At 37.2% G+C, this 14,203-nt stretch overlaps 1 protein-coding gene across 14 annotated transcripts in view; it reads right to left on the reverse strand.

Annotated features, from left to right (window-relative positions):
- The window catches only part of ZNF280D (zinc finger protein 280D), a 136,855-nt gene extending 123,037 nt beyond the window's left edge, over window positions 1–13,818 (reverse strand). For 8 of the 14 annotated variants that reach the window (XM_045067590.1, XM_045067588.1, XM_045067584.1 and 5 more), the window contains exons 1-2: window positions 13,652–13,735; window positions 4,988–5,044 (exon numbers count right to left, since the gene is read on the reverse strand). The gene's annotated coding sequence lies outside the window, so the exon portion shown is untranslated. Of the gene's footprint in view, window positions 1–4,987; window positions 5,045–13,651 lie in introns of all 14 variants that reach the window. The other 6 variants (XM_045067583.1, XM_045067586.1, XM_045067585.1 and 3 more) reach the window with 4 other exon arrangements.
- Between the last annotated feature and the right edge of the window lie 385 nt (window positions 13,819–14,203).

The raw sequence follows: 14,203 nt of genomic DNA on the forward strand, positions 1-14,203 counted from the left end.
TGATCATATAAATATCTCTTGCCAAAACTGAAATTAGTATTCAATTTACAAATATTCAATTAATGACTGCCTTGTCAATACGAACAGACATCTACTGCCTGCTATGATAGAGATGACTTTAAGATAACCTACTTCAAAAGCTCAAGGAAACCTCAGAAACCTCAACTGATGTAGTCTCAAACACACTATAAAGTTGGAAATCCTCAGATGTAATTAGAACCATAATTTAAGCCTAAAGCTGTATTACATAATATAGTAGCCATTAGCCACATGTGACTATTTAAGTTTAAACTAATTAAAATTAAGTAAAATTTAAAATTCAGTTCCTCAGTTTTACTAGCCAAATTTCAAATGCTAAAAGCCACATGTGGCTGGTAGCTACTCTACTGGACAATAAAGCTACAGAACACTTCCAATGGACAACACGGGACTAAAGAATCATTGCCATATCTTGTTCTGAATAATAAACACTTTCATGAATTCTTTTGGCATCTTAGCCATTGAAGCATGTCAAAATTACCACCATAAACACCTCTCAGGTCACCACTTCAGAATTTTGGTGGTAAGGAATGGAATTCTAAGAAGGATTAAATCAGCTACCACGGAAGTAGAATATCCAGCAAAGGTGGGGATCTCAAAGTTCCAAAATGTCTCTAATAGCCGCTATGGCTCAGAATGAGCCCCAAAATAGCCAGAAAAAGAGAACACTCAATTTCAGCTACTGACTTGTTTTATGACCATGTTTAATACACTTGTTTCTATGAAGAAAAAATAAATTCCAATTAACTGACTTATCAAATACTTTTTAGAAAATCATTCATTTACTGTTGGAGACTGCTCACATAAATATTTTTAATTACTATCTTACTATATTATTTTAGCTTTTATACATCTAAAATTAAACAATACCTTAAATAATTTTTTCTACAGATATTTAAAAAAATCAATGGAAATGTAGGTCTAAATTTTTAATTGTTAGAAAAATTTACTTTTATCCATTCAGAGGTATTACCTGATACCATATCACTGTGTTAAATAAAGGTAATGCATTTTCTCTGGTACCTAAGCACAAAATATGGCAGGTGTGTTATGTACTGGATATAGTTCTATTTACTTTCTGATAAAAGATTAAGCAATTCTACAAACCACAACTGTAGAGTCTGCACATGAAGAAAGACCATTAGGCCAGAAGCCAGAAGAACCACATCATAGCCTCAGCATTGCTACAACTTTCAATCAAATCACCTTACAATTCTGGGTCTCGGCTCTAATAATCTCTACAGCCTAATTTAGCTCTATACTGTATACTGTGTACTTTAAACATTTATTAACAATAAACAGTAAAACATGGTGAAGAATGAATGCCACATTCAAATTCTGACTCAACCATTTATGATGACCTTGGGAAAGTTAATCCTGTGCCTTGCTTCACTATACATATGTAACTTATTTCAGAAAGTTATAGTGAAAATTAAATTAGATAACACACATAAAGCATAGAACTCAGTGCCTGGCACACAGAAATCATCCAATAAATCTTAACAATTTTTAATTCTGTGCTTAATACCATTTTCAAGAACCCTAAGAACAGATCACAATTTTGTTAGTATACTAGAATTTAAAAGCTATCAGCTGAGCATTCAGAAATTTTTTTTTTTTAAGATCTTCATTGCAATAGTATTTCACATGATGACATGTTAGTTTTGTAAGTATACCTTCTAGAATGTAGAGGTCAAAATCTATCCTACCATATTTTCATCTTTTTAAGGAAGAAGCATTTGAAAACTAGTGAAAACACATAAAAAATTTTATACCTTCATATAAATGTAACACACAGACCTAAAATGTATCAATACTGTTAAATTACATATTACTGGTCTCATGGAATAAAACAAATACCTAATTCAAAGATACCAGCAGATAAAAATTAACATTTGGATAAAGTACCTTATACCATTTCCATAGGAAAAAAAAAAACTTTCATTTTACATCCATCACTGTATTTTAATTTCTAAAAAAATCCTTTTTAAAAATGAGTAAGCAGCAAGTAAAATGAAAAAGTGAGGAATATGGTGAATGGTTGAATTGAAATGATGAATGGTCCATCTCCCCAGACCCAAAAGTTATTCAATGAAATAATCTGAAAAACCACATTATAAAGCTAATCTTTGTTTTTTTCTCATTATAAAGATAATGTTTTAATTGGGGGCCTGCATTCCTAACAAAGAAATTGGCAACATCAAAAACCAGATTAACATAAAAGGAAAAATACAAAACCAAAATTAATATAATCATTTTAAATACTAAAATTATTCAAAATAAGGAAAGCATATACAAATAATGTTCAACTAACTCTTAAATTATGTCTAAGACTAACAACCTAGCTGTAAGAAACACTAAACCTTTAATAATTTTACTTATATACTTAGAAGAATTTTTCAGCAGAATGATTTTGATGACATAGGATCACCAGAACACTGTCATTTTTTCCTCTCACGCAATTCACAAGAAACCGGGTATTCAAATCATTCCACTAACTTTAAAACTTAGGTTTACAGTCTATTTCATTTTATAAACAATTCTTCCGTCTTTGTGACTAATGGCATACCGAAATGGAGGTCTATTCCAAATGGACAGAGCTTTAAGGATTCAAAGTGAGTTCTTAACTGTGAATAACAATTTAGTATTTCCAACCCTGGTTCTGTGATCTCTCAAAAATTTCCAGCTATCTCAAGCTGATACTAGAAAATTCATTTTAATGTTAATTATCTTAAAAACATACATAGTCTTTTGAGGACAGAGAGCCATTTTAAAAATTCCACTTCTATATCACCTGAATATCCATCACCTATTGATCCCATCATGGAAATTAACTGTAACAGGGTTAGGAAAACAGAGAAGGATGATGTGTACCTTGGCATATAAATCACACAAATACAAACCTTATAGCATAAGGAATAAACCCTATATAATTAAAAAAGACCAGAACTATTTCATAAAATTCAGATGTTTAAATATGAAATTTTATAAAGAAATTAACTTATTAATTTATAAACATTAAGCAGATGAAACCCAATTTCAAATAAATACAAATACAAATTAAAGTACTTCCCCCTTTTACACCTCTTATTTTTTAAAACACTTTATTGTTAGAAAACTCAGTACCTATACTTCTTTAGAATCAGTCCAGTTAATCGGTTACTGTTAAAAACCAGACTTATTCTTGAAAAGGGCACATTTCAACCACACAAAATGTACAGTTAGAAACATCTGATCACTAGCCCCTAAACACTACAGACAAAATACTGGGGGAATTATAGAAACTTTAGAAGATAACTCACCAAATCTTAACCAATTTCTGAAAGATTCTAATTTTTATTTTAAGCAGAATACTACATTCTGAAAATGGTCATTCCAAGAGTAGGAGGAAAGGTCCCCCCAAAGAGGAGAATATACTGGATATACAGTATTATTTTTTAAATAAACCAAACATCTCAAAAGTCATTTTAAAAAAAAGATCATACATGTAGCAATGTTAACAGTGAACAGGCAAAGAAAGAAGGGAATGGGTTGGAACTCAGCCTTGATTGGAATTAATGGGGAAAAGGACAGAAAGGAAAAGCAGCATTCCATGCAGAAATAACAGCATGTATGTACAAAAGATCTAAGGCACAGCAAATATAAGAAACTGGAGGAAAAAATAAAAACCCTAGTGTGAGTGGAAAAGAAAAGGGTATCCCCTAGGAGATAAGACAGAAGTCAAACAACACAGCACCCTAGAGATCATATTGGGAATTTTTTCCTTAACCCAAAAGCAATGGGAAGCCAAGGAGGGGATTTTCAGCAAGAACTGATACAATCAGATTTGTGATATAATGTCAAAATAACAGAATTTGAGACTAAAAGACACAGTGGTTTTATTCTATTGTCCTAATCAATCCCCACTTGGCATACTATATATGGCTACGTCCCCTTCAACTATAAGTAACAGAAAACCCAATTCAAAGTGGCTTAAGCAAAAGAGAATTCCTCAGCTCATTTACAGAACTAAATACAGGTACAATTTAAACAATGATATGTAAATCTAGATTTTGTATCTCCATTCCTGGATTTTTCTTTCTCTATGTTGTTTCTACTCTCAGAAGAGACTTCCCACTGTGAATGACTATACCAGCTCCAACTTAACACCTTCCAAGTTTCAAGTCTAGGGCAGTAATAGTGGACTAGCTCTGATTGGAGTTAATTGGTTTGGCTTAAGTCCTATGTCCTTCCCAAATCCAATTATTGCTAAGGACTTGTAATAAATAGGTTTAGTCCTACAGCCCAAGCTCGCCCTGGTACCAGAGATAGAAGAAAGGCAACCAACCGAAAACAATAACAAAAAAAATTCCAGTAAGATAAAGATTTTCCCAAAGGATAATCAAGATATCTGTTACCAAAGTAGGAAGGAAGATGCTGGATAAACAAAAACATATGTTCATTATAATGAATTAGAATTAGAGCTCTGTCTCAGTCAAAAGACTAAAGATATTTAACCTAGGAAACATGAGATTGTGGGTTAGAGGTGTTAGAAGTAAAAATAATTTACATATTATTTTTAAGTTTGTGATGAGAAAGAAGGAAAGAGGATAACTTATTCTTTGTGATTCAAGTGATAACAATATTAGTAATATTTACTTGCTTTGAGTAAACTAGAGAATTTCATTCCTAGTGCTGAGCTTCAACACTACTTAATTCATTATATACTATTATGTTATCATATTACAAATTACGCTATTTATAATAACAACTTCATTACCATTAAATGCATACATTACTTTGTCTGATCCTCAAAAATTCTATGATGTAGACACTCTTATCATCCTCACTTTAAAGCTGTAGAAACTGAATTACAGAGGTTAAGTACCTTGCACAAAGTAACACAACTAAGAATAGAGCATGGATTCAAATCTAGGCACTTAAAAGGCCAGAGATTTCAGCCACATACCACTTGCCTCTATCAGGAACAAGACCAAAATTACAGGGAAGCAGATTTCATCTCAACCTAAGAACAAAACAATTAACAGTTTAAGTATCAGGAAATGAGATGAACTCAAGATCTGATATATCACCAAAGAAAAATATAAAATATTTAAGCATTATATAATTGAAATGGTCACTTTCAACATCTCCAAAGGGCTCTTCCAACCCTAATATTATAAACATAACCACCTGTTACAGGGATATAAATTTTTACCTACACAGAAACAAAGGGAATTTATTATTTCAGTTTAAAACAAACAAACAAATAAACAAACAACTGTTCTGAGAATGTTGAACTATGAAATGCCATTTCGGTATTATGAATAAAGTCTTTTGGTAATCAACCTACCATACCCAGATATTTTCTAGAAACTTTCAAGTTTAATGTAATGAATGAAGCAACAGGGCGGAAGTTCAACACTTAGGATAAAATTCTTGAGTTTACTCAAAGCAAGTAAATTCCTAAAGAAAGAATAATAACTGAAAAAAAATAGTGGATATTTTTAAACAATATAAATTGCATTTTAACAAACCTGTTTGATGTCAACTCCCAATGATATCAAGTTCTACTTCACAGACACTGATTCAGAGCAAAATCTGAAATCTCAAATCATGATAAATCCATTTTTGAAATTTTAACATTTCTGATAAAGTTTTTTTAATGTAAAAGCACTAAGTAGAAGGCCTGTGCTTCAGTAGACTGCTTACATCTACAATCAATCTAAACCAGCAGAGCTTAAAAGCTTCTATGTAAAAGGAACCCTTCTTCATAAGGATATGGGGACTCTCTCTTTGCACCACCTCCATTTCATCCAAGTAAAACCTCTGCTGACCCTGATGCAGGCTGCAGTCCCTTTGCTCTAGTTATCACTATGCATTCTGTCACTCAAAACTAAGTTGAGCACAGCAGTGCAGCTACTACATTTTCTACTGCACAGTATTCTACTGAAGGTATCCAACGGAAGATCCCCATAACCCTCCCCCTGCCAAATCAAATTACCCTTTCTTCATCTACATTTTCCTTGTTTTAGCCCAATTTCTTCAAACATCCTCCTCGAAATCTGTTTATATGACAATAGACTGGTTCTCTACCCACCTCCTCCTATTTAACTCTATACAGATTCTCCATGTTCTCTTGCTCCTTTAAATGGTATAAAATCAGGTTTTTCATAGAGTTTAGTCCTTAGCCCTGCACAAATTGTTCCCTAAATGACAGATCTAATGCACTCCACAGTCTTAGCTATCAGTTCTCAACAGCAGCCTATAAAATCATCAAATATTAATCTCCAACCCTGACTCCTCAACTAAATTCCAGCCTGTCATCTCTTAACTGCTGAAAAGTGCTATCTGGATATTTAAACTCACGTCAAATTCAGTATTTCCAGAACTGAACATAACTTCTCCACAAAAATTAGCCCTACAGCATTATTCATAACAGCCAAGAAGTGAAAACAAGCCAAATGTTCATCAACTGATAGATGAATAAACAAAATGACATATTCATACAATGGAATATTATTCAACAGTAAAAACTGAAGTACTGATTCACGCTAAATTGATGAATCTTGAGAACATTATGCTAAGTGAAAGAAGTCAGTCACATATTGTATGGCTCTATTAATATCAAGTGTCGAGAATAGGCAAATAATCCACAGAGACAGAAAGTACATTTGTGGTTGCCAAGACTTGTGGGGTGGGGAAAATGGGGAGAGATTACTTAATGGGTAATGGGTTTCCCTTTGAGAAGCTGAAACTACTATTCTGAGATTAGTGTTGATGCTTGTTTAACACCGTGAGTGTACTAAATGCCACTGAATTGTACTTTTTAAAATAATTTAAATGGTGAACTTAATGTTACATTAACCTTACTTCAGTTATAAAAATTAGTCTGTCTCTGTGGATTATTTGATACTACAGGGTTTCAGTTAATCATTTTTTATTACAGAGGAGCTCTGAAGGTAAAGTTGGGAAGGGAAGAAAAATAGTAACAAAAAATTTTTTGGAACAGAAACTTCAAGGAGTAACTTTCAAAGTACTACCCACATTCATTACAGATGGAGTGGAAACAGCTGAAAATAGAGAAGCAGGCAGGTTTAATATATGTGTTGGAAAGAGGTGGAACTCTGTATATTTAATGGTCCAAATTAACCATTAACCTTCAATATACTATCAGAATCCATAAAAACAATTCTAGTTTTTTATTTTCTTTCTTGAGTAGTTCTAGTTGTAAAGATTGACGTTTTACGGCTTTTATTGTTTCCTGGAAATCTTCAAACAACATCTTATTACTTTTAAATAGAATAAAACTCATTGTATTTTACAATTACTATGTAAGCCTACAGAATCCTTTTATAAATCTGAGATACATTATGTGATTTTAGTTGATTTTATTTTTCCTACCACTTGAAATATTTTGCTAATTCCATCATCCTAGGTATTACCTCACCATTGCTAAAAAAATATTCCCAACTATGCTTACAAGAAAAACAAAATAATAAGAAATTTAAGAATGATTTAATTGCCTAGGATAATGCAACAATGAAATAAATCATCACTATGCTTTATCTTTCACTTTTCTTGTCTTTATTTTCTTATTGCTTTGCACAAAATACTGAATCAACTTTCAAAAAGATATATAAGACTGAAGACATCATCTCTGCAGTCTGCACCGAGAAGAAAAAACTTTACTTCTACCCTTTTATGTTGCAGTTCCTGGGGAGCTGTGGATTAAACTAACAAAAAAACAGAGTAATAGGAGGGAAAGCACATAATTTTTATTAGTATTTATATACACGGGAATTCACAAAAATGAAGTAAAGCTCAAAGTGGTCAGACTCAAGGTCTTCTATACCATTTTAACAAAGGAAAGGGAATTAGAGCTTTGAAAGACAATAAATCATGGAGAAGTTACTACAATATACATGGGAGAACTAATGGAAGATAAGGGTTATTATTCTCATTAAGTCTACTTATGCAAATTCATCTTGCTATTAACTCTCCATCTCAAGTAGTAAGAGTCACTCTTCCTTTCCATGGACAAGGGGGGGAAATATCTTCAAAAGGGATATTGGGCACCTGGCTGGCTCAGTTGGTTGAGCAACTGCCTTCGGCTCAGGTCATGATCCCAGACTTCCCAGATGGAGTCCCGCATCAGGCTCCCAGCTCCTTGGGGAGTCTGCTTCTCCCTCTGACCTTCTCCTCTCTCATGCTCTCACTCCTTCTCCCTCAAATAAATAAATAAAATCTTTAAAAAAAAAAAGGGGGGGATATTTATGACTGGCTTTTAGGTGGATAACAAGAGAACAGAAAACAGCTTTTGTTTCTATTAATTCTAAATTGCCATCTACTCAAAATAATCCTTAGGTCAAAGTGACATATGTTAGCACAGCATATGCTGATCTTCATTTGTCTTTAGTTTTTACTGAATCCAGTTAAGAACTCAGAACTTTCATTTTCTGCTCATTTTGGAACAAAAGAAAACTGGCAGAGGTCACATTTCACCATTAATAGATAAACCTAAAAATGAACCCAAAGACAGATAGCAAGCACCTTAGACTTAATATTAGACAAAATCTGGGAAATCTCCTACTGAATCTTCAGAGGAGAGTAACTTGGTACAGTTCCTAAGTGGACAAGTGTTGAATGCAGGTATATACAATGGTGACTAGAAGGAAACAGATGATGTGGGAAATTTTCTAATTCACTGGATTGGTTATGCTAACTGGCATCTACAAATCTAGAACTGAAAATATCTTACAATTATGAAGCAAAGAAGATTGCCAGCTTCCCTTCAACAAAATTAAGAACGCTCAAACTTTCGAAAAATTCTTTAAGTACTGCATTTAATGACACACGTGCAAAAAAGCCCTGGAATGATAAGCTAGAATTTATCATTAGTATTTTAAATATCAAATCAATATTTATAAGATGGAAACATCCCAGGTTCACATGACAGCTGGTAAGTAGTTAGTCACATTCAATGTTGCCCATTTCAAGTATATATACACCTTCAAAACCCAGAAAATAGATATAAAAATCTGGACAACATGGGACAGTGAAACATCCTAAGCTTGAAAGATGTAAATCTACACAGAGTTTCAGAAAAGGAGAAAGAGTAGAACCAAGATTAATACAAAAATTACAAGAATAGGGGCGCCTGGGTGGCTCAGTGGGTTAAAGCCTCTGCCTTTGGCTCAGGTCATGATCCCAGAGTCCTGGGATCGAGCCCCACATCAGGCTCTCTGCTCAGCAGGGAGCCTGCTTCCCCCTCTCTCTCTCTGCCTGCCTCTCTGCCTACTTGTGATCTCTGCCTGTCAAATAAATAAATAAAATCTTTAAAAAAAAAATTACAAGAATGGACAAACGAATTTAAAATTTCTGTCAGGAATACAACTTGTGACAAACTTTTTGTAAGTGTAGAACTGGCTTAATATGACCCAACAAGAAATTTTCTTGATCTGGCAATATCAGGAAAAACAGGGTTGAACTTCTATGGATTTTCACAAATGAGAAGCAAGAAAAGTCAACTGCACATAATCTGGACTTCATACATATTTGATGAAGAAATAAATACTTTTCCTAAGAAAAACCAGTTTTTCTTCTCAGCTCAATGCATTCCCAAGCATAAATGAATTCAAAAACCCTTTCAGGGGTGCCTGGGTGGCTCAGCCTGCTGAGCAACCAGCTCTTGATTTTGGCTCTGGTCATAAGATCAGGGTGCTGGGACCAAGCCCTGCACTTAGCAGGGAGTCTGCTTGAGGATTCTTTCTCTCCCTCTCCCCTAATTTGCACACTCTCTAAAAATAAATAAATCTTAGAAAAACAAAAACAAAAACCAACCTTGCATAAATTAACATGGAGAGCCCTATTATGAAAAAACTACAGGAGAGGTAGATACACTCATTAAGAGGGTCAGAACCTATACCGAAAGGAATGACACAGGAAAAGCTTCAATTACCAAGAAGACTCTTCCTCATGCAACTAGGAAAAGAACTTGTGGAAACCAGGGAAAGAATTTTGTCTAACCCTTCAACCACAATGTTTTTTTGCACATTTTTTATCCTGAAAGTGGGAAGAATAAAGGAAGATGTTCTTTGTGTGCATATAAAAACTAGAGAAGTATGCATATTCACTGTAGGGATGGTATGCAATTAGATGCAGGATATGTATTTGTTTTTCATGTCTCAAGATATATACAAAGGGATAATGTTTAAATTCTAATTAAAAGCTCTAATGAGTTGTTTTACATAATCCCTTATTTTTCTGTAAATTATATAATGAAATTTATATAAAATAATTTAAAGTGTAAAAAAAAAATAGTTCCTTTAAATCTAGATGGTGAATAGCAGTAAGCTATTTTTCCTGTTATGAGTTGAGTCCTTAAAAGAAAATTACTTTGTAGAAACGAATAAAAATTCCATATACACATTTGATACAAATTATCAAGTAAATCATTATTTTTATCTTTAAAATAATCTGACTGAGAAATCAGATTTTTTGAGTTCTCTGAAGCAGGATTATATATTTAATTAGTAAACAGGTCATAAATAAATATATCTCACCTTTCAAAAGTTACTTTTGAAGTGTAACAAAACATGTTGTCAATAATCTCCAATTTCCTGTCACCTAAAACTATAGTTTACTTTCTATTTACCAGAATTGCTTCTCCATTCAGATACAACCCCTGCTGAATTTGTACAGGGGGGAAAAAAAATCTTGGTATGATTCTAAGTGTTCTCTTGAATAAATAAAGCAAGTGTGGAAGGAGGAGTATACAAAAATTATATGTTCTTGTCCTTTGCCTTCTTGTCTCCTACTAAAAACGCCAATTCAGAGCAGTAAAACACTGGACTAAAGAAGCAGAACTGGACTAGATAGTGTTAACTGGTACAAATGGTTGAAATGGGAATGCTGAGATTTGTAGTTCTCCAACATTTAACTAAGAACTTTCCTAATCACAGCTCACTACTGCTACAAGGGCCCTGAACAAACTTGGAAAGCAGGTGAAGTCTGTGACATCTCTGATGTCTGGCTCCAATGGCAATGGATAGCAGCAATTCAAAGTTCCCTAAACTAGTAAGTTGGTCCTATCCAACTTTCTTTCACCCCCATTTCTAGAGGATTGCTCCCAATGATTTCATTATCAGATTACTGCAGGTAAATTCATGCCAATACTAATGCCAAAATATCACTCCCTACATTACTTGCTAATTGCAAAAGAAAAAGCTTAGCGTGGAAAGATAGTCTGTCACCGTTTTATTGGAGAGATCAAATTTAGGAATACTAATAGGGTAACATATAACCCTCCTTTATGTGCCTTCTGATGTTGAATAATGTGAAGTACACTGCATGACTTGAGTGTTTTTGCCAAAAATAGTAAGCCTGATCTACACAAGCCTTCAGATTTACAAGTTTACAGAAAATACAGGGGTAGAGGGTATAATTTAAACCTAATGAAGAGGAAACTATCAGTAAAATACAGAATGGGGGTTATTTTACAAGACTACTGGTAGCCTGGTCTCTTCAAAAGGTCAATGTCATCCCCCCCACAAAAAAAAGAGAGAGAGGAAACTATCAGTAAAATACAGAATGGGGGTTATTTTACAAGACTACTGGTAGCCTGGTCTCTTCAAAAGGTCAATGTCATCCCCCCCACAAAAAAAAGAGAGAACTACACTAAATTAAAAGAAACTAACAGAAACAAACGTACATGATTGGATACTGGTTCCAAAATAAATGACTAAGAAGGACATTTTCGGGACAAAGGGGAAAATGTGAATACATACTACATATCTATATTAGATTGTAGAGATTATACTTCAGTACAATTACAGTATTGTGCTTATACAGAAAATTGGTCTTATTCTTATGACATCCATATAGACACATCAACAGGACTTAGGTGTGAACTGTCATGATACCTGCAATGTGCTCTGAAAATGTTCACCAAAAAACATGTAAGATAAGCAGATAAAGGAAATGTGGCAAGATGGCAACACTTTTAAAACTAGGTGGTACATATGAATGTGCAAATGGGCTATTCTTCAATTTTTCAGTATGTTTGGGGGAAAAAATTAACCTGAAAACTTCAGTAATAAAAGTTGAAAAGCTAAAAGCAAACTCTTAAAAACAGAAATGTAAAAGGAGCAGTTGAATATTTCTTAAATTTTGTAGGTGAGCCTCCCTGCTTCTCCTCAGTCAGCTTATTCCCACAAAAGAAATATAATACACTGAACTGAGCACTGAACGAGAAATCAGGAGACCTAAGGTTCTAGAAATGGTTCTATCCCTTCCTAGACATGACCTCATTAAAGACGTCTCCCTGAGGCTCTCTTTCCTCATCTTCGAAACCGTTCCATAAACACAGAACAGTCCAAAAGGGGTCTAAGAGGTACAAATCAAGCGTATCGATGGCAGATACAAATGCAAGATACAATTATAACGGTATTGGTACTGATGTTTTAAGCATTAACAGCACACAGCCCTAACAATTCTCCAAGCAAACCTGTGCCTTCCGTGGCACAGCAAGTTTCCGCTTAGCCTGAGGTGTCACTAATCCCCCCAAGGCAGGACTTATCACAAATGCTATGAGGTGGCTTTTGTCCTTTAAAACTCTCCTCCTAGGTTTCAATTTTATATCTAATGGCATTAAAAGACGTCAAATTCTTGAGACCCAGTCCAAATCTGAAAACAACGACGTTTACGTCCACAGAATTTTCAAAAACAAATCTCTGCAAACAAAGAGAACCCCTTGGACCAAGGTCTTCCCGTGCTTGCACAAGAAGCGGGTTCCCTTTGAGGTCTCTCTTCTCTAGCAAGATTTCTCCTTAAAAGCCTTCAAACTTGAGCTAAGTTGGGAGGAACTCCCTCCATCTGTAGAGCAGGATAAAACCTCAGAGTGAGCTCATTCTTTCCGTCTCATTAAGTGAAACCTGAAAACTCGGTCAGTAAATTGTGTATCCAACTCCACGTTTCTCCTCAGGGCCCTTCTGTAGACAATAACGGGCAGAGCAGGGAAGTCCCTTTGACAAGAACGAGGGTGTGAGCGTGGGAGGACTGGTCACCTGGGCGGGAGGTGGAGGGTAGGGGGGACAGGGGCCCTGGGGCCCCGGGTGCCTGGAAGTTCGGACCCCCCTCCGGTCTCCGTCTATCATGAAGAGACTCCGGGGAGCGATGTTGTTGGGGAAGCATGGGTCCTCGCCAAACAAAATGTACAGCGGACCAAGGGGAGCAGTAGAGAGAAAAGCCAAACCCAGGCTGGGGGCAAACAGGCGCACAGGCCCTGGGAGCCGAGGTGGAGGAGACGGAGGAGGTGCAGGAGGCGGAGGAGGCGAAGGAGGCGGAGGAGGAGACGGAGGAAGAGGTGGCGGAGGCCTGCGCGGCTCCGGCCTGCCGCACCAAGCCGTCCGCCGCGTCGCGCCGGGATCCCTCCCCCGCCGGGGCCGGCGCAAGATGGCCGTCCGGCCGCCGCCGCGCAGCCGGTCCCCTCCCCCGCGCCCTGGGCGCTCTCGGCAAACCGCGCCGGCCTCGACACCCCCGGCCCAGCGCCCCCGGAGTGAGGCGGCGCAGGCCGCGCGGGAGGGCCTCTGCCTGCTGCAGCGCGGGGCGGGCGGGGGCGGGGGGCGCTTACCGTGAGCGGAGCGGATCGGCCTGACTGGGGCCCTGAGGAGGAGGAGAAAGAGGAGGAGGAAAAGGAGGAGCACGAAAAACTACACAGCGGCGACGGCGGCGGCTCCCATTGCGGAGCAGCAGCTGAGCCGTGGGAAGGGGGGGGTTCTCGTGGAGCCGGCGCGCTGCCTCATGGGTAGGCTCCGGGTCAGCCTCCGCGCGTCCGGGTTCCCTGTCTTCTCGCCGACGCGGGAGGCGGGCGCGGGCATGTGCGTCGCGCCGCAGGCCCTCGAAGGCCGCGGCGCCCCGCCACGCGCCTGCCGCGGGCGAGGGCCAGGGCTGGGCTTGGCGAGACTGTGGGTGGCCACCGGCTTGTTCCTTGCCGGCCGGCGGGAGGCAGCGATCCCGAGGTCGGGGCTGCACCGTAGGTGTAGGCATGGGAACGTGAGTTCCGGGTCCTCCCTGTGTGTAACAGCTAGTATTCGCAGGCTTGGACAGTGAGAGGGGCTAGGAAGAGAGGCGCCATTACAAAGAAATACTGTGCAGGAGGGGAGAAGACCTACGCCAGAGGAGA

This window comes from Mustela putorius, unplaced genomic scaffold, assembly GCF_011764305.1.
Source record: "Mustela putorius furo isolate JIRA1106 unplaced genomic scaffold, ASM1176430v1.1 tig00003896_pilon_pilon_pilon, whole genome shotgun sequence".
In the NCBI taxonomy this organism is placed as follows: domain Eukaryota; kingdom Metazoa; phylum Chordata; class Mammalia; order Carnivora; family Mustelidae; genus Mustela; species Mustela putorius.